Source organism: Cydia fagiglandana, chromosome 11 (assembly GCF_963556715.1).
Source record: "Cydia fagiglandana chromosome 11, ilCydFagi1.1, whole genome shotgun sequence".
Classification (NCBI taxonomy): domain Eukaryota; kingdom Metazoa; phylum Arthropoda; class Insecta; order Lepidoptera; family Tortricidae; genus Cydia; species Cydia fagiglandana.
In genome coordinates this window covers 19,407,547-19,427,502 of record NC_085942.1, presented here as the reverse complement: position 1 = coordinate 19,427,502, position 19,956 = coordinate 19,407,547, and the positions used below count along the sequence as shown (strand labels likewise).

Genomic DNA, 19,956 nt, shown 5'->3' with positions numbered 1-19,956 from the left:
ATCAACGAAAGTAATGATATTATAAAAACAAAAGTGAACAAAAAGGCTAATGCCAATTAGTCCATCAAAAATTATAAACATATTACCTAAATCTTATGAAAAAAAAGCTCGAACGTTGTTAGATTACATTGTTTCAAGTAAACCGAAAATTTGGTGGAAACAGACTGGTGAAGTTGTTATAAATAACCAAACCATTCAAAATAGTAATATTACTGATTTGGTAAGCGACACCGTTAGATGTCTTAAACGTCCTAAGCCAATTGGATGGGAAGTGTTTGCTTTACTTTTAAAAGATATCGAAGTGCCTAGGTCATGCATAGGTAATCCTACAAATTTAGCATTTATTAATGGTACTCCTTTGATTGAACCCTTTACCCCCTCCACATCTGTGAAGACGAGAGCCTCAACAGATAAAGATAATAATACTTCTACACCTCTTGCTACACGGGAGCAAAAGCGATCCGGAAAGAAAATAGAGTGGGAAAGATGGACTCCTTATTAGACATTAACAGAATCTACTATGATGTCTCTAATCCAGCTGGCTATAGCAGTTTAAATAATTTATCAAAGGAAATGAAAGGTCAAATGAACAAAGAGGAAGTGAAAAAATGGTTACAATCTCAAGATACGTACACGTTGCATAAACCTACTCATAGACGATTTACTAGAAATAAATACATTCTCTCGAACTTTAATGAACTTTGGCAAGCCGATTTAAGTGATATGAGTACTTATAGTCAATATAATGATGGGTACAAATATATTCTTTGTGTTATTGATGTATTCAGTAAATATGCTTTTGCAAGAGCCATGAAGAAGAAGGATTCAGCAACTGTTAAACAATGTTTTGAAAGCATATTTACTGAAGCCAACTCTGTTCCCCGTCACATCCAATCTGATAAAGGTACAGAATTTGTTTCAAGGGCGGTTAAAGATTACTTTAAGAGCAAAAATATTAATTATTATACCACTAATAACCCCGACATTAAAGCAAGTATAGTAGAAAGGTTTCAAAGAACACTTAAAATGAAAATGTGGCGTTACTTCACTCATAAGAATACATATAACTACACAAATATATTACAAGATCTTTTACATTCTTACAACCATAGCTATCATTCTAGCATTAAAATGCGCCCAGTTGATGTTAGCTCTAATAATATTATGACTGTTTGGTGTAATTTATATGATCGCAAAAAAGATAGGCAAATTTCATCAGAAACTAAAAAACTAAATGTAGGTGATCATGTTAGAATCACTAAATATAAGCATGTGTTTCAAAAAGGTTATGAAAGTAATTGGAGTGATGAAATATTTATTATTGATTCGATTATTAACAGATCGCCACGAGTTGTTTATACAATAAAGGATTTAGAAGGTGAACCCATCATTGGTACATTTTATTCTAAAGAATTACAAAAAGTAACTTACCTCCCCTCCAACGAGTATAAAATTGATAAAATAATACGCTCGCGTCGAGTTGCTGGCAGAAAGGAAATACTAGTTAAGTGGCAAGGTTATCCTAATAAATTTAATTCTTGGATACCTGAATCAAACTTAAAGAAAATATGAGTGAAAATAGTTTTTATCTAACTTTGTTTCATCAGATTACTACACGGATAACACGACTGCATATTTCTTAACTAAATTACCAAAGACCATTAAATTGGATGGAGAATGGGTAGTTGGGTTGGTGGAATTTCAATACCCTTGTTCCATGTATAATGTTCAAGAGCACGAAAACATCATTTATTTAAAGAAAACGGTGTTATCACCCACCGATAAAACTACAAAAATAGTGGATATAAAAACTCATATACCAGCCACTACATATGATAATATAGATCATTTTCTTCAAGCGTTTAATGAAAACCCACAGTTAAAAAATAACGTAAAATTTCGATATGATGGATTAACAAAACTGGTTGGAATAGCAACAACAAATAAAGAAATAACATCTATCATAACAACTCCGATACTAACAGCCGTATTCATAAACAGTTAGAGCATTGATCATCAGTTGCTGATAACCGGATGTCACAAAACGTGATTCATAAACACTTTTTAGCGCTAAACAGTTGATCATCTCTTTATTAAATCCTCGGAAAGTTATGGAGCCGTGGACCCTTCTTTATCTGTTTATTATCCCTAAAATACAAGATGGCGGTCACAAAACAGCTGATTTTGACAAGACAGCATTTCACAAATTAGTGCAAACGTCGATGAGACTTGTATCGTAATTTAGTGATTTGGGTGTTCTTTTTGTTTAAAAAACGTCTAAATTTAATAAATGAGTGGTTTAATATGTGTAAATAAGGAGATAAACCATTACATACCTAGATATAGTGCGCAAATAGCGGGAAACCTAGATATTGTGCCTTTGCTAGGAGTTGTTTGCACGATTGTATGTCGCATTCATCAAGATGCAAGCAATTTATGCGATACGAACTGTTATACCATAAGACTAAACTTCTACGACTGGGGCACCGGCGTCGGATAAAGCACCTCACCAACCTATATACCTATCATAAAAGAATGAAAACTACTCCCGGAACTCCTACAGCGCAAAGAAGTGAGTATACCTACTTTTGTTTCATACTCATTACCTGCCATAAAACGTTGATTTATTATAAGATCACGGTATTCTCAAGCTCTAACTAAAAAGTATTAATTGCGCACATATTACATAGCAACCTGTAAGGGCACAGCAATACTGAAGATACTTAATTGAATAATATGGGCAGGTATATAGGTACCTTTGTTGTGGGACATATCATATTCCAATTTGTAGGTGTATTATCATTATCACTATAAAAAACATAAACTGTGGTTGGCCTACTTTGGTTGGATTTCTAGGCACTGTTAATGCTGCCGCTGCACTGAATGCTGTGTGGTGCTATTTGCTATGAAAGAAGGGTGTACTCGGTTAATTGGTATTAATGCTAGCATACTTGAGTTCTGTGTTGAAGTCCACACTGAGCAGAGTTAATTTTTTACATTGTGATAGATAAATAAAACAAGTTCATGAGTTTTTAACTGAGATTTTTATTATAACATATCAACATATTTCATGTGTTAATTTAGGGAAATCAAACAACCCACTTAAATAAAACAATTTTATTACATTTGACAATCATTAAACTAGTTAATATTTTTTCTTTATTTCAGTACAACCAACTTCATTTGATGGCGGTGTGCAGGCCGGTTAGATGCCAGAAGAGTGTGGCCTCCGGATTGTGTAGCCAGCTCCGGACAAATAGCTGATGATGGAATACTCACAACCTGAAAAGAACACAGTTTCAATTAATATACTCATTGAATCAACCTATATCATCTTTTATTTTAAGCTTAAGTATAACATCCTAATGGATATGGCAATATGGAATAATTTCCATATTGTTGTGGTAACTATATGGAATAATGGATCTCCATCCAGGCAGAGATTCTGTTGTTGTTTGTCAATACCATAGCTATCTCACAGCAAAACTAAAGAATTACATACATGTCTGTTTTGTTCATACATACTTCTACCTAGCGTACCTACAGACACTGTTTCTTACCGGTAATTGTAGTTTGATAAAATGAAATTATACAATAATAACAAAGTTATGAATTGAAACGCTAATATACTTTTAAACAAATAATTAACCTACAATGGTGTGTTATGATTGATAAGTACCTTATGTAAAAATCATATTGATATCTTTGTTGATTTAAAATTATATAACCTACCAACAGCGACACTCCTGTGAATAATGAACATTTCTGCCTCATTATGAATTGTGCAGTTTGCCTTTTAATGCGGCTATTGGCTGAGATGTTTCACTGCAAACATTGTCATTGTCAAGTTGCATATATAAGCGCTTATCTTTAACTCTGCGCCCTAGGCGAACAAAAAAGGTTTTTAAGATAAATCACCACTTCACTGATAAATTGGTTCCATCGTGTGGTTGGTTAAGTATGTTATTCACTAATTCTAATTATAAACAGCTCCTAACTAGCTTAGTTAGCTCTGCTCTTCTAAAAAACACCGATAGTACGTCAAATTAAAAATGATGAGGCCATAATTTTTTGGGTGTCGAGGTATGTTCATAAAAATACTACAACATTTTACGTTAAGAAATGAATAACCAAATCTTGCTCACCTGATTTATCTTCACCGATCATTTGATATGAATAGTGTCAATATCGTTTGTGTTTCGCCACCAGAACAAAATGTGTTGGAATCCGTGGTATTACGGTGGCGATGGCGCGCAGGCAGAATTCTTGACTTGAGATGTGCAACTGCCCTCTTTCCCTCATTCCACAATATATTGAAACTATAAGCAATAACACATAGTTTTATCAATATTGCTTGCAAATCTTGCAATGAACTTTACTCGTAACATATCTGATTATCAGACTATGATATAGGTGGTTGCTTACCGAGTTTCGTAAAACTTCCGGCCGTGCAATATTATTTATTTGTTTTTGTGATGCAGAGGCTATTTTAATATATAATAACCCAGAAAACTGGTCAAAATTGTGCATCGTATTGTTCAGGATTTTATGATTTACCGCTAGTGCTGCTGTCAAACTTTTTTTTTTAATTAATGTTCAGCCATATTTTTGTCTATGATGTGCCAAGATGCCAACATAACGGGTCTAATCTGCTTATTAGTTAAGAAACCCCTAATAAACGTTTATAAATCATGGTTCTTATCAACGGCTTATTAAGCCTAAACAGTGGATTAGCTAATAAGCTGATCATTCCTCATTTAAGGATTTTTTATGAATACGGCTGTAGTCTGCAATTGGGTTTTAAACCAAGAACAAATTTAAAACAAAATACATTAGGAAAAAACCCTGCAAATTTATATTTAGGTTTACCATCTCAAATATTTGTTTATACTGATATAATACATCCACAAGTAGTCGGAGATGTTATTACTTCATTACTCAGAATAATACCTTTAGATCCAACTAAGTTCATTTATGGAGCTTATAAAACTCACATCTTCTCACCCGCTCATTATGTACCAGTTTTACGAAGAGAGTTCGATACAATTGAAAAAGATATAAGAACAACGACTGGTGTCAGAGTACCATTTCAATTTGGATCTTCTTGCGTGAAGCTACACTTTCAACGAGTAAAATGATTTACAACAGATCGTCAGTCTCTTGTCCTTACGAACATTATTATTCACACCAAGCCGGCTCTGGGATAGGTATTGTCTATAAGGGAGTTCCATACCAACGAGGACATGGTATAGGCAGTTTTTTGGGTGGACTATTTAGATCAGTGCTCCCTTTGTTGTCTAGCGGTTTAAAAACCATTGGAAAAGAAACCTTAGGGGCAGGGGTTGGTCTGTTATCTGATATGGTAAATTCTCGTCCTATGGATAGTTCCATTCGATCACGATTTAAGGAAGCGAGCGCTAACCTAAAAAGAAAGGCTGATGAAAAAATTGATTCTCTCATGTCAGGATCTGGGTATAAAATGTCGAATAAAAGAAGAGAACCGCTCATTACTCGAAAAGCATCGCGACGAAGAGGAAGTAAAAATAATAATAAAAATAACGATATATTTTCAAGTTAAATAATGTCATTTCTACACAGTCATTCATGTGAATGTGCAAAATCAGAATTAGATATATTTGCCCTTCCATCAACTCAAACAAGTATTGAAAGCGGACATTGGATTCATTACAAACCAATTTCATCTTTAAGTGATGATGGCCCCATTGAATTTCAAGTACCTGGATCAGGAGATGACTACATTGATCTATCACACACAATGTTACATATTACTGCTAAAGTGTTGAATCAAGATGGGACAAAATTAAAAGCAGATGCCGGAGTTGGACCCACCAATAACTGGCTACATTCCCTTTTCAACCAACTTGATGTATATTTAAATCAAAAACTCATATCACCCCCAAACAATACATATGCTTACCGTGCTTATATGGAAAATCTTCTCAACTATGGACCGGCAGCCAAAAAAACCCATCTTACTTGTGGGTTATGGTATGAGGATACCCCAGATTTTATGGATACCGTTGACGCCAACAACAAAGGATTTCAGAAAAGACTAGAATTTATCAAAGAGAGTAAGCAAGTGGAAATGATTGGACATTTGCATGGCGATATATTTAACCAAGAGAAATTCTTGATAAATGGCGTTGAATTGCGTATTAAGTTAGTCCGATCAAAAGAATCGTTTAATTTAATTTGTCATCAAGATAAAAAATTTAAAGTACAAATAACAGATGCTAGTCTCATTGTTAGAAGAACAAAAATTAATCCTAGCGTTTTGTTAGCCCATCAAAAAGTATTGGCAACAACGACTGCGAAGTACCCCATTACGAGAGCAGAAGTTAAGGTTCTCACAATACCATCAGGGGTTCAGGGTAAAACATTGGATAATATATTTCTCGGACAAATTCCTAAACGGTGTATTATTGGATTTGTATCAAATTCAGGTTTTAATGGAAATTTAGCTTTGAATCCATTTAATTTTCAAAACTATAATATGAATTCTTTTAGTTTGTTTGTAGATGGTCATGAAATTCCTTCTAAAACATTACAACCGTCATTTAGTTCTGGTTTAATAGCGGCGGCATATCACACCTTATTTTCCGGAACTGGTATTCATTTTCACAACGAAGGTAATGGAATAAGTAGAACAGATTATGGTGGAGGTTATTGTTTGTTATGTTTTGATTTAACCCCAGATTTATCTGCTAGTTCAACTTCACATTGGAATCTTGTTAGACATGGAAGTGTTCGGATAGAAGTACGCTTTGATTCGGCTCTAACTAGCACCATTAATTGTATCGTTTATGCAGAATTTGATAACATTATTGAAATAAACAAAAACCGTGATGTATCTGTAGATTATAATAGTTGAAAAACATAATTATATAAATACAATGTTTTCTTTCGTTTACTTTATTTTGTTGTAGTCATTGTTTGCAGCATCATCAAGACAAAAATTGTTATTAATTAAGTAATAATGGATACTAATGAGATACAATTTTGTATGAAGAAATTAAACCCACTTTTTGAAACAAATGTTTTTGCTGCTAACAAAATACCTATTTGGGTCGATCTACCTGTCTTTATTGTTAGTAATTTGGACCCTGACACGAAACCAGGCTCCCACTGGGTTGCCACACATTGATGTTACTGGTATAGGAGAATATTTTGATTCCTTCGGAAGGAAGCCTTCAGGTTACCATAACTTATTTTTAAAAAGAAACACCAGACAGTGGTTTTATAACAATATACCTCTTCAAAACCATTTTACTTCAGTTTGTGGTGAATATTGTTTAGTTTATTTGTATTTTAAATATCATGGAAAAACTATGAAAGATATGCTAAGTTTGTTTTCTGATAATTCTGTATGTAATGACCTTATATTAAGGAATATGTTTAAAACATTTTTTTGTGAAATAAAATAATACGTGTACTTAAATAAGATTTTTTATTTTTTCATATAATACAAAGACCATTCTAAACTATACATTTTTTTTTAAATTTTATTATTTACAAAATATTTCTTAACATTCTTTGTTACTTAAAAACGAGACGACACAAAAAAATCTGTTACATGGAAAATGTACTTAAGGAGAGGTAAAAAATGAGAAATACGTTAACACAATCATTAAGCTACTACTATCATTAATAATTATAACTATCACTGTTTCTTATTATCTATAAAATATTTCACACTACTGTCCTTAGAAGCTAATTGTTTTGTTATGTTATAAATAATATTTCGCGTATTTTGTAGCTCCAAATCGTCTTCTAACGCAAAATATTTCAATCTGAAGTCCGCATGCTTCCAGTGTTCCATGGGTGGGACGTTTTTAATTGTTTGCATATCATATATCTCGATTTTAATCAAATGTGATGCATACGCCCCGTCGTCTTGTCCGGATGATAAGTTTGCAACACCGTCTGGTGAACTTTTGCTCACATTCGAAGACCGTTTCACAATTTTGGGTTGCTTTTTAGGTCGTTCAAAGAAACTATCGATATTGTTTCCTGAACGTTTCTTTGCGATGGCTTGTTTAACTTTGAAACCAAGCGTACCCTCTTCATCGCTTGATTCGTCTTTATTATTATCCGGGTAGTAATAGTTCTTGAAAGTATTTTCAGTGAACTGAAACAATATAAAACAATAATTTACACACTGTCTACAATCTTGATAATTAAAACACAAAGAACACAAGTGAAAACAAAACAAAGTAAGTTACGGTAATAAAAGACATACTTACATCCATTGTTGGGTCTTTCTATAAACACTTAAACACTTCACTGTTGAATTAACACTATATTTCTATATACTGCAATAGATACAAGGAGCTCTGATACAGTGGACTGCCACGACGGTAATACTTACTCAAACTCATTTCTCTTCGGCTTTTATACTGTGTCACTATGACCAGGGTACAGTACCGTTAAAATCATGTCTCAACAAGTTCATCTAATACATACGCTCTCTTTACTAAAACCCAAATTCAAAAGCATAATAGGAAACAATAAATCCATTGTCGGTATAAAATATAATAGATGTCTACCAATAAAGCAATTATGCTGTTATAACAATGAATAGCAACGCACAAGAAATGTTGACGTATTAGACTAAATCATGTTGAAACCAGTTGACACGTCTCGTTCCTTTTTTTTAATCACACAAGGTAACATGTCTCAACAAGTTCATCTAAACAGACGTTCTCTTTACTCAAACCCAAATTATAAAAGAATAGGTATAGGAAACAATAAATCCATTGTCAGCATAAAATATAATAGACGTCTATTAATAAAGCAATTATGCTGTTATAACAATGAATAGCAACGCACAAGAAATGTTGATGTATTAGGCTAAATCATGTTGAAACCAGTTGACATGTCTCGTTCTTTTTTTTAAATCACACAAAGTAACATGTATCAACAAGTTCATCTAAACAGTCGTTCTCTTTACTCAAACCCAAATTATAAAAGAATAGGTATAGGAAACAATAAATCCATTGTCAGTATAAAATATAATAGACGTCTATAAATAAAACAATTAAGCTATTATAACAATGAACACAAGTGCACAAGAAATGCCTCACACGCCTCGTTATTTTTTTAAATAATAGAAAGAAACAAGTAACTACGAGTTTACTTTATATCGGAAGACTAGGTGAAAGCAGGTTAGTTTGAAATGAGTTAGGTTGATTTTAGTTAGGTTTGGTCAAGTTAGGTTTAGGTTAGGTTTTCGAAGAATAAGTTAGGTTTGGTAAAAGGTTAAGGTTAGTTTAGGCTGCCAAAGGATTACTAGTGTAAATTCTACGTCAGAAGAAGGTTAGAACTGTATTCCTTATAAATCGAAATAGCTCCAAGAGGTAATAAGATAATGCGGGTTATTAGAGTTGATAGTTAGAGTACCTATGCATCACAAATAAGTACCTATCGCTAATACCTATTGCAAATAGCTGTCGCTAATACCTATTGCAAAATACCTATCACAAACACCTACAGTATACACACATAAAGAAGGCATGAATGGAGACGTCGGTGGGTTAAGGAAAGGGTCCAGGCAGGTAGTATGCTCGGTAACACAATAGCGCGCCCGAGTCGAGATCGAACAATAGAAAAGGGTCGATAAGCCTATTGTTACCGTGGTGAACAAGGTGTATTGTTTAATTAGCGTATTTCGTAAGTCCCTGAAGGAGGCGCCGGGCACTGCTGAGACCTAGCGCAATCAATTCAAATGGGGGGCTAATTGTTTTTTTTTTTTTTTTTTTTAGGTTCAGCAGGGGCGGTGGCTCAGCCTTGGGGTCAGGATCGGGGACCACTGAGAGGCGGGGCCAGAATCGGGGAATACTTTCTACTAACGTATCTAGAATGGATCTAGTACGTATCGTCTCTTGTTAATATCTTGAAGTTCGAATACGGCAGTTTGTCGAGCAAATAAAAGACCTATAATAACATTTTTGTGGTTCACGTGAAAGTCAAAGTTCACGACATTCGATAAATCTTTGACGATATTGAATTAGAAAATATCTGATTAAGCGCCTCTTGCACCATCCCACTAACCCGGGTTTAACCGGTCGAACCGTTAACCCAGTGTCCAATTGTACTGGTAAAAATGGTAACTCCTGGTTTAACCGGTTAACCCCGGGTTAGTGAATGGTGCCAGTGGCCCTAAGATATATATAATTATTATTACTTGAATTATTATGACTTGCAAACCTATTTTGTTAGTCACAGTAGAATAAAAGGGTGTAACGTAACAATAGTAACATTGTCAACGTATTTTTGAGCCAACCTGCATTAAGTTTTCCTTTCCACCTAATTATAAAAGTATCAAAATCTTATGTTTTTAATTAAAAAAGAAAACCCACCTTAATGCCTTCGGTAACAAAATTAATTTTGGCTTTTCATCTCCTTAATTTTACCATTGTACCATGCTACTTTTGCTACTAGAACGACCAGCTCCACTTTACACACCCAGCTGACCCATCTCTTCTCTGTCGTATCGCTCTTGACAGAGCGGTCGTGGTCACGTTGAGGCGTCCGCATCGGTAGTAGAGGCGGACACAGCTCTTCGCACGATCTCCCGCCATCTCTCCCTGTTGGCAGACTGTCTGGCACAGATACGCGGTTTCCCACTACGGATTTTATTTGGTCAGTCCAGCGCACAGGTGATCTGCCGCGCGATCTGGTTCCCTCCACTCTTCCTTGTATGACCAGTCGCTCTATGGAGTCGTTATCTCGCCTATACTATAAGCTGACCCATACATCGTTTAAATTTATATAACCCTTTGCGGATAAGATGGTCGTTCTTGTCTACGTGACAGCGTGATAAAACGGTGTCGGTCACTTTCTATCCCATGGTGTTATAAAAGTGACAGTTATTTTATCACGTGGATAAATATGGATAAAGCCATCCATAATACGCCGGTTGCACTGGCTAAACTATGAGTAGGTAAGCTAACTGGCTGAACGCACTGCACCTTAAGCAACGAAAAATAAACTATTTAAAGTTTCGTAAGTCTCTTTACCCCAGTTTCAAAAATGGCTGATCAGTCTGTCGACGTAATCGCGTCATTTAAAAGTTAACGAGCAAATCTGCGCCGTGCGGTTCATTAGCATGGCTTATGTGTAGTGATGTGCGCCATGTTTCCCCTTTTCAAATTAATTGATCCCCATTTAACCTCGTGGGGCAATTTTGGGGATTTTGAATTTGGAACTTTCTTTAATTTCTATAGTTCAAAACTCGATTTAATTCGTACAAGTAGGTACACGGGGACTTACGATTAAATTGATTGAGAGCGAATGAGTGCAAAAGGGGCAAAATTAATATGTAATATGTAGATGCATATTCATTTTGCCTCTGGGTAAATGCACAGAATGTAATGTAGCTTGCTTGGCTAACGAAAGTTCCTACCAACTAAAGTTTCCTATATTATAATATTCCTAAGCTTCTAATATGGTAATAATAGCCTAAAAGAAAGCAATATCTACTGAAATGAAGATATTGTTACTACGTCATTATTGTAACACCACAATGGATGTAGTAATATCACAACCAAAAAACCGGGCAAGTGCGAGTCGGACTCGCGCACGACCATAATGCAAAAAAAACGGAAAAAAAAGCAAAAAAGAACGGTCACCCATCCAAGTACTGACCACGCCCGACGTTACTTAACTTTGGTCAAAAATCACGTTTGTTGTATGGGAGCCCCCATTTAAATCTTTATTTTATTCTGTTTTTAGTATTTGTTGTTATAGCGGCAACAGAAATACATCATCTGTGAAAATTTCAACTGTCTAGCTATCACGGTTCGTGAGATACAGCCTGGTGACAGACAGACGGACGGACGGACGGACGGACGGACAGCGAAGTCTTAGTAATAGGGTCCCGTTTTACCCTTTGGGTACGGAACCCTAAAAACGACTAGGAGACTGATTCTGCTAATACCTATTTGATATGGTTTAGCTCATTTTGATACGACTTTTAATTGTACGCGCCAATAAGTGCGAGCGAAATGCCTTATGGGACAACTCCTGACTGCATTTCGTCAGCGCTGATCAGCGTAAGCCGCTTTCACATGACGCAGTTTATCGTAAGCAGGTTTTTAATTTTCAAATATATTTTACGTTACCCCTTGTAAGAAAGGGCTTAACGAAGTTCCCGGGCACGTGTCACATCACTAATCACGTGCCTCCATTGTGCTCTCTGTTTGGTCATTCATGCAGCTTTGCCGGATGTGAGTATGTGCAGGCACTTTTAATGGGAATTTCCCGAGATTTAAATTACATTTGCTGGATGTGAGTCTCTGCAGGCTCTTTAAGTGGGAATTTCCCGAGATCGAAATTACATTTGCTGGATGTGAGTCTCTGCAGGCTCTTTAAGTGGGAATTTCCCGAGATCGAAATTACATTTGCTGGATGTGAGTCTCTGCAGGCTCTTTAAGTGGGAATATCCCGAGATCGAAATTACATTTGCTGGATGTGAGTCTCTGCAGGCTCTTTAGCGGCCATCCATTAATTACATCACACGTTTAGGGGGAGGGAGGGGGTCAAGAAAATGTGACATATTGTGACATGGGGGAGGGGGGAGACACAAACTTTGTGACGTCGCTTTAACTTCATCAGTAACCGAAAATTTATTTAAATTATTTGTCGCTGTACATTTAAATAACAAGTTTCTAAAACGATAATCGTTTTTATTCGTTTAATTTTCTTTCCTAAGCAGTTTTGGGTTATAAAATTACTAATATTTATATCGTCAAAAATATTTTGATAAAATATTAATAATACTTAGGTACTTACTTAATTCGATTTGGCGATTTCGTAGAAAAAATGTGACGTCACACTAGGGGGGAGGGGTTTGCCAAATGTGACCAAGTGTGACAAGGAGGGGGGGAGGGGTCAAAAAACCTAGAAATTCGTGTGACGTAATTAATGGATGACCCCTTAAGTGGGAATTTCCCGAGATCGAAATTACATTTGCTGGATATGAATCTCTGCAGGCTCTTTAAGTGGGAATTTCCCGAGATCGAAATTACATTTGCTGGATGTGAGTCTCTGCAGGCTCTTTAAGTGGGAATTTCCCGAGATCGAAATTACATTTGCTGGATGTGAGTCTCTGCAGGCTCTTTAAGTGGGAATTTCCCGAGATTGAAATTACAAGACAATATTTATAATCAATTTTGTAATGACTATTTTAGAATATTTCAACGGTGTCAATATTAAAACGAATGCCCTAGGGCCTATAGTTTTCCCTCTGGGTTGGAAGGTCGGATGGCAGTCGCTTTCGTAAAAAACTAGTGCCTGCGTCAATTCTTGGGATTGGTTGCTAAGCGGACCCCAAGTTCCCATGAGCCGTGGCAAAATGCCAGGATAACGCGAGGAAGAGGATTCTTGAATAATAGAACGAATAATGGTTAAACAACAACTTTGCCCACTTGGAAAACAAATACCTAACTGTTTTAACGCGAAAAATTCTTATTGTTAAAAAGGATCCTTAGTTAGTTTCACATTAAAAAGAGATTTAAGGGGCTTCAACCGTCATTTAGTTTTATGATTCAAGCTCGTTCATGGATGATGAGGGAGCTTTTATTCTTAACGTTCATTTGAAGGCGGTTTATCTTTTAACCTCAATAAAAAAGAGAAAAGAATCTAAAGGAAATTAAAGGAAACATGGTCTTTGCTTGTCTAATTATCTTTGGGTTTGTAAAGAAGTAAGTACAATAAAGTACAGTTGTAGTGCATAGGTAGGTAATTTCCATCGTATTTTCACGAAAACGTACGAACGTGTCTTGCTATTTCAGTCAGTCTTGGTAGGTACAAAATATACTGAGGTTGACTGTATTAGCATGACAAATGCGAGCGTTTCCGAGAAAGTACGATGTAAGAATTTTTCACTAACCGTCTCATTCAAAACGCTCTCATTTTAAAACCATATGCTTAAATTACATGAAAGTCGGTATGAATCATATATCTATGACTGATACGAATTTTCCATTGCTAAACATTTTAAAAGGTAATATAAAGAAAATATAGCGAGTAGAACTTTTGTATGTAAATGTACACACATATCGGTATGTTACAAGAACGGCCATGTAAAATTTTCCGATATTTCTGAATATCGTTTAAATGAGAGCGAACCTAACATCGATTGTTTGGCGGCGGCTGAGTTCGCATGACTCTTAAGTGGTAAACTTCCTTTTTTTTTTTTTCAAGAAGTACTAATTACTTAAATTATAAAAAAATAAACAGTATAGTTTTGTTGTTTCTTAGTTGATTCGGGTTTTTAATGCACGGTGTGATTGTTTACCACCCTCGTCTGTGAATCAATAGCGAGCGATTAGTTGGCTATATCGCGGCGGGAAATAGTTGCCTTCGCGTCCGGCGCCGGGAACAATACGTTTCCTGGCGCGCCTGACGGGGCCGGGAATTGTACGATAGCGAATATCGATATTTTCGTAGGGGGCAAGCGGGTTGACATTTCGCTGCCTCTTGCTGCTTTGTCGCATGTACTAGTGGCTGAATAAGCTGTAGACCTCGCGGTAAGCTTAAAAAAATTGGCAAAAAACGAAACGTCCGAAAAAATCTATCTAACTACCGAACCCGCTTACAAAAAATCACTAGAATCGGTTGAAAAATACGACCTGGAGAGAAAAACATACGAAAGCATTTTTGCAAGCGTACCTTCGATTATACGGGAGCAATTTTTGGGGAAATTTTTTTTTGGAGATCTGGGCGTCTTAGTTATATCGCTGGAGCGATGAGGTCGTGAAATATCTGAACGAGCTCGGTGCCGTCGATTGGACAGAAACGGCACTAGACAGAGAAGCATGGCGTTCCTTAGTGTCAGAGGCCAAGATCCACTTCGGGTAGCTGCGCCATGGCAGTAAGTAGTAAGTAATTTTCGGTGTGTTAATTAAAAAATAAAATAAATTGTGTGTGTGTAAATTAAAAATCGACAACACCATGCAAAGCACATCGTACATCTAACAAAATCAGTATCGCCTTTGCTGTAAATAATAATTTCGGTGCGTATTCTAATATCCAATCTCGCTTCAATTAATCACAAAGTAAAATTTAGTGATTCTAACGCTTAATAAATAAGCTTCAAAAACATTTATCGCTTTGAAACCAAAAGACAAAGCAAAGGGCATCTCAATTTGTGACAGATAACATGACAAGGGCAGCTGGGTCACTATCTCTCATTCAAAATCACGTGTCTATCAGTTATGCGAAAATCACTCTTATTTCCTTTACTTTAAAGTAGAAATAACAAAAGGCATATCCCAAAGAGCATATCTTTACGACAAGCTTTCAAACAATACTAAGAACAAGTATTTTAACCGAGTTTTAAAACGAGATTCTCAAAAGGAAAAAGGGAATGGGGCCCCTGTTTTTAAGTACCTTACTATTGCAGTTGCTACAGGAAATACAACCGGTAAATATCTAGTACGAGAAATAGTGGTAATTTACCGGTAATTTCTGTACAATATTTTACCGGGTTGCATCTTCCATATAAATAACGAAATATTAGAACTGCGGATTGAGGATTTTAGAGCTAATTACATATTTAATTTTATCAACCAAAACAGAAAAGGCACCACACAAAATAATTATTAAAGAGTTCTCGCTTATTAATTAGTAATTAATACACAAAGTTGTAACGTATATTACGTATAGTTAAATTTAAAAATGATAACCCAGTGTTGCCAATAATTACTAGAATAAAAAAAAGGTAAAACCTGCCCGCCAAGCCCAAATGTTCGATATTGGCTTTAATCGTCGGGGCGGAAATTTCGTCCATATAGCCTCGCCTACAACGCCAGGGCGCAGGCGCAAAACGCGCCGCGCATGCCCCTTGAACACTCACTCAAAACTCCACCAAAAACAAATACATTTTAATATGATTTCTGTAACAAAATCCTTATCTAAACAAGTATTTTCCATTCCAAAAGTGATGTTAAAAGTGTTCAGATAAGCAAAGTCAACGGCGCGCCAATCGTAAGTAAGTCAGACTTTGTTGATCATTAAATATAACCTTCAAATGTTTTGATAATTTTATTTTGATAGCTGTCTGAAAGCTTCTTTGAGCTCGAGATTATGTTTGTATTGGTCTCTTTATTCGTATGTATGTATTATTTGCTTTGGTTATTGTGATATTCTTGAAAAGTCCCTTTTTATATGTATACACGTGCTCTTTGGTTTTACGAGTACTCTGTACTATGCTGATTGCCATATGTTAGTAGTAACAACGTAGTAGAACGTACTAAGAATCCACCTACACAAAAAAGAGAGAAAAGATATATATTATAGACCTAATTATTCGCTTAAAGAGGCGAAAATGTATATCAAGAAATAAGAATTGGATTTTTATATCTGTCTTGAAAGGATCTCATTACGAGGAGACAAAATGAAACCGTGTGCGAGATGAGTAATATTTGAGGCCCTCGGAAAAGGCTTATGGACCAAAGGTAGGCTTGATATAATTAGGATTTATTTTTGGTTTAGTTATATTTGGTTTAGAAAATAAAATTACATAACAAAATGGTTTGAAAGACAGTAGTATTAAAATATTATTTTTTGATCAGTCTGTTAATGAATGATCAAGTGAATAAAAGCGAGATTTTATTTAAGTATTCGTAAATTTTACGCTTGCTTTTTGGCAAAGGTAGTATCTAATAGGACCTATCTATAGGTACATAATCATTTAATTTTATCTTTTATTCAATACTTTTAAAATGTTATTATTATTCGATTTTTAAACACACTAATTAGTACGGTAGATAATATTTACTAGGTACGTTATAACGAAATGTTTTAATAGGTATTATATAGTAAGTTAAATTTAATATTGTTGAGCCCTAAAAGGGTGGGGGGATAAATTGGCCAACATAACTGTAAGATCTAATGTGATTATCTGCCGTATTCGAACTTCAAGATATTCACAAGAGACGACACGTACTAGATCCATTAGATACGTTATATAACAATTAGTTTAGATATCAACTACCTAGTTCTCTTTTGCAGCGCAATTGGGGCAACCAATGTCACTTTTACGTTAGATAGAGTAATGATTCGGTCAAATTGTGTTTTTTGAAAAACTAATTATAGCCAGCATTCTATGAATGTAGTATGATACCTTTGGGTATGGTGCTTTACGCACACTAGCGTCCCTCCCCCTCCCCCTGACGCAACCCCCCCTTTTAGCTTGAAATATGTCCCGGTTGAGAGTGTTTTTTGTTTTTTGGGGAAAGTATACAATATAGGAAAAAAGTGTCAATGAAAGAAATGTTCCCTATTAAATTCTTAACAAAAAAGGTTATATTCATTTTTTTAATACGACGCACCATATTGATGTTTTAGCTAGATGAACTTCGACAAAATTTTACCGTTGAAAAACTTGTTGAAGTTCATTATAACATAGTACGTGACAGTACTGAAAGAAATCTTCACGAAGAATAATCTTGCAAGCTTAGAGTGACATTCCATTTCCAACTGCAGCTGCAATACTGTTCATTTTACTATGGAAACGCGTCGCTGTCATTGTCAATTGCCATAGAAAATGAACAGTATTGCAGCTGCAGTTGGAAATAGAATGTCACTTTTATTCTCCGTATTAGTTTTATTTCAGTACTATCACGTACTAACTTATATTCAACTTCAACAAGTTAATACATGAATATGGTGAGTCTTACCAAAAAGTTGTATATAACCTTTTTTGTTTAAAATGTATTAAGGATTATTTCTTACCTTGACACTTTTTTCCTAACTCTAATACTTTTCTCAAAAATTAAAAAAAACCGTAAACCGGGACATATTTCAAGCTAAAAGGGGGGGTTGCGTCAGGGGGAGGGGGAGGGACGCTAGTGTGCGTAAAGCACCATACCCAAAGGTATCATACTACATTCATTGAATGCTGGCTATAATTTGTTTTTCTTGCCCATACATTAGAACATAATTTAACCGAATCATAAGATATATTATTAGGTGTGAATTGGATCTCTAAGTCTAATCCTGTGGAAATCGTTCAAGAGTATCTCCAGAATCGCGCAAATGTCAAATTTGACAGGTTAGATCTTAAACATATCGTTATCGTATCTTGGTGATGTCTAAAAGATATCTAATAGATGTCTATTTCAAAATCCGAATCGGGCCCTAAATATGTAATAATGTTCATGACTTTGCAATAAATGAAATGATACCTATTCCGATTTTTGTCGTCATTATGATATTAGACAGGCAATCATAATCTAGACCTGTGGTATAATCTGAAACCGATAACACAACAAGTCTATTATCGTCCACCTCTCTCTTTTCTATTACGCACAATATTGCAAGTAATTCCATATTAATAATAAATATTAGCCACTATCAAAAGGCAAAATGAAATAATAACAGATTTATTCCCCGTATATTGGGTATTGAACGTACATTTTTCCTTATTGAACATATGATGAACTCTCATTATTTCTTAAGGTTTCAGTATGAAAGAACGGTCATTAGTTATGTTCTGTGTAATTTAGTATTATTATTCAGCTCGCTTTTATTATCATTAACTGGATGCGGGTGGCGCAAGTCCGGTCATTGTGGCATTCTTTGGGGGAGGCCTATGTCCAGCAGTGGACGTCCTCTGGCTGATATGATGATGATGATGATGATGATGATGATACTTATTTAAGACTAGCCTTTGCCCGCGAATTTATCTGCGTGGAATTATAGTTGTTCCATCAGTTAGAGTAAGTTTTTCTGCTCTTCGTCTCTCCGTCGCTACCTAGGGCGTCCAGACGGTCCACCTTACCTCAGACCTTAGCGAATTCGGCGTCGTCGACTGGACAGAAACGGCTTTGTACAGAGTAGCGTGGCAGTCTTTGGTGTCATAGGCCAATATTCACTTCGGGTCGTCGCGCCACAGTATTAAGTTAGAGTAAGTATAGCGCCTGGATAAAATCTAATGGCAATAATTTGGAGCAGTATACGCTTGATTGCTTACATTAATGAATAGGCAATTTATTCATTATCTCATTTCCACCCCCCTTGAGGGGTGAGTTCTGGGATAAAAGGTATCCGATGTCCTTCCCCGGTACTCAAACTACCCTTTTACTAAATATGAACTAAATCAGTTCAGCGGCATGAGCGTGAAGAGGTAACACACAGACAGAAAGACAGAGAAACACACTTTCACATTAATAATAAATAAATAAATATTATAGGACATTTTTACGCAAATTGACCAAGCCCTACGGTAAGCTCAAGAAGGCTTGTTTTGTGGGTACTCAGACAACAACCATGACTCTGGAACAAATATCTAATAATATTTGTTAAGGTTGTTAGGAGTGTGTGTGTGTGTGTGTGTGTGTGTGTGTGTGTGTGTGTGTGTGTGTGTGTGTGTGTGTGTGTGTGTGTGTGTGTGTGTGTGTGTGTGTGTGTGTGTGTGGGTGTGGGTGTGTGGGTGTGTGTGTGTGTGTGTGTGTGTGTGTGTGTGTGTGTGTGTGTGTGTGTGTGTGTGTTAAGTCAGGATATTAAACACAAAAGTTCTGAGGCGCCGCGCTTAAGTTACACTGTTTTGTTGGCCCCCTCTTCAAAGCTTTCAGTATCTCTCTACTTACTTAATTGGTTATTATGAAAATTAACCTTTCGATGGCAAAGGTTAAAGTCAAAAGCTAGGCGATCGACTTATCTATCTAATACTTAGGTACCTTGAAACGAGCAATTCTTGTTTATTTATACATATATATATATTTCGGGGATCTCGGAAACGGCTCCACCGATTGCGGTGAAATTTGCTATTTGGGGGTTTTAGAGGACAATTACACGGTGTAACATGAGTAAACGGAATAATTTTAACAGCGTCATATTTAGAGACAAAAATGTCCTATAAACTTTTTTGATATTCGCCTAGTTTCAGAGATATTATGAATTAAAAAATAAACAAGTTTTTATTGTTAC

The 19,956-nt window shown here is 35.7% G+C and overlaps 2 long non-coding RNA genes across 3 annotated transcripts; one reads left to right on the top strand and one right to left on the bottom strand.

The window, feature by feature from the left end:
• Positions 1-2,469: 2,469 nt before the first annotated feature.
• Positions 2,470-3,324, top strand: LOC134668596 (uncharacterized). Its single transcript, XR_010098814.1, has 2 exons — positions 2,470-2,572; positions 3,169-3,324. It is a non-coding gene; the product is annotated as an uncharacterized LOC134668596 (long non-coding RNA).
• Positions 3,026-4,775, bottom strand: LOC134668595 (uncharacterized). 2 transcript variants are annotated; one of them, XR_010098813.1, is made up of 3 exons: positions 4,426-4,775; positions 3,733-4,319; positions 3,026-3,282 (listed from the first exon to the last, which is right to left on the bottom strand). It is a non-coding gene; the product is annotated as an uncharacterized LOC134668595 (long non-coding RNA). The 2 variants fall into 2 exon arrangements; XR_010098812.1 differs by having other exon boundaries at positions 4,146-4,775.
• Positions 4,776-19,956: the final 15,181 nt, after the last annotated feature.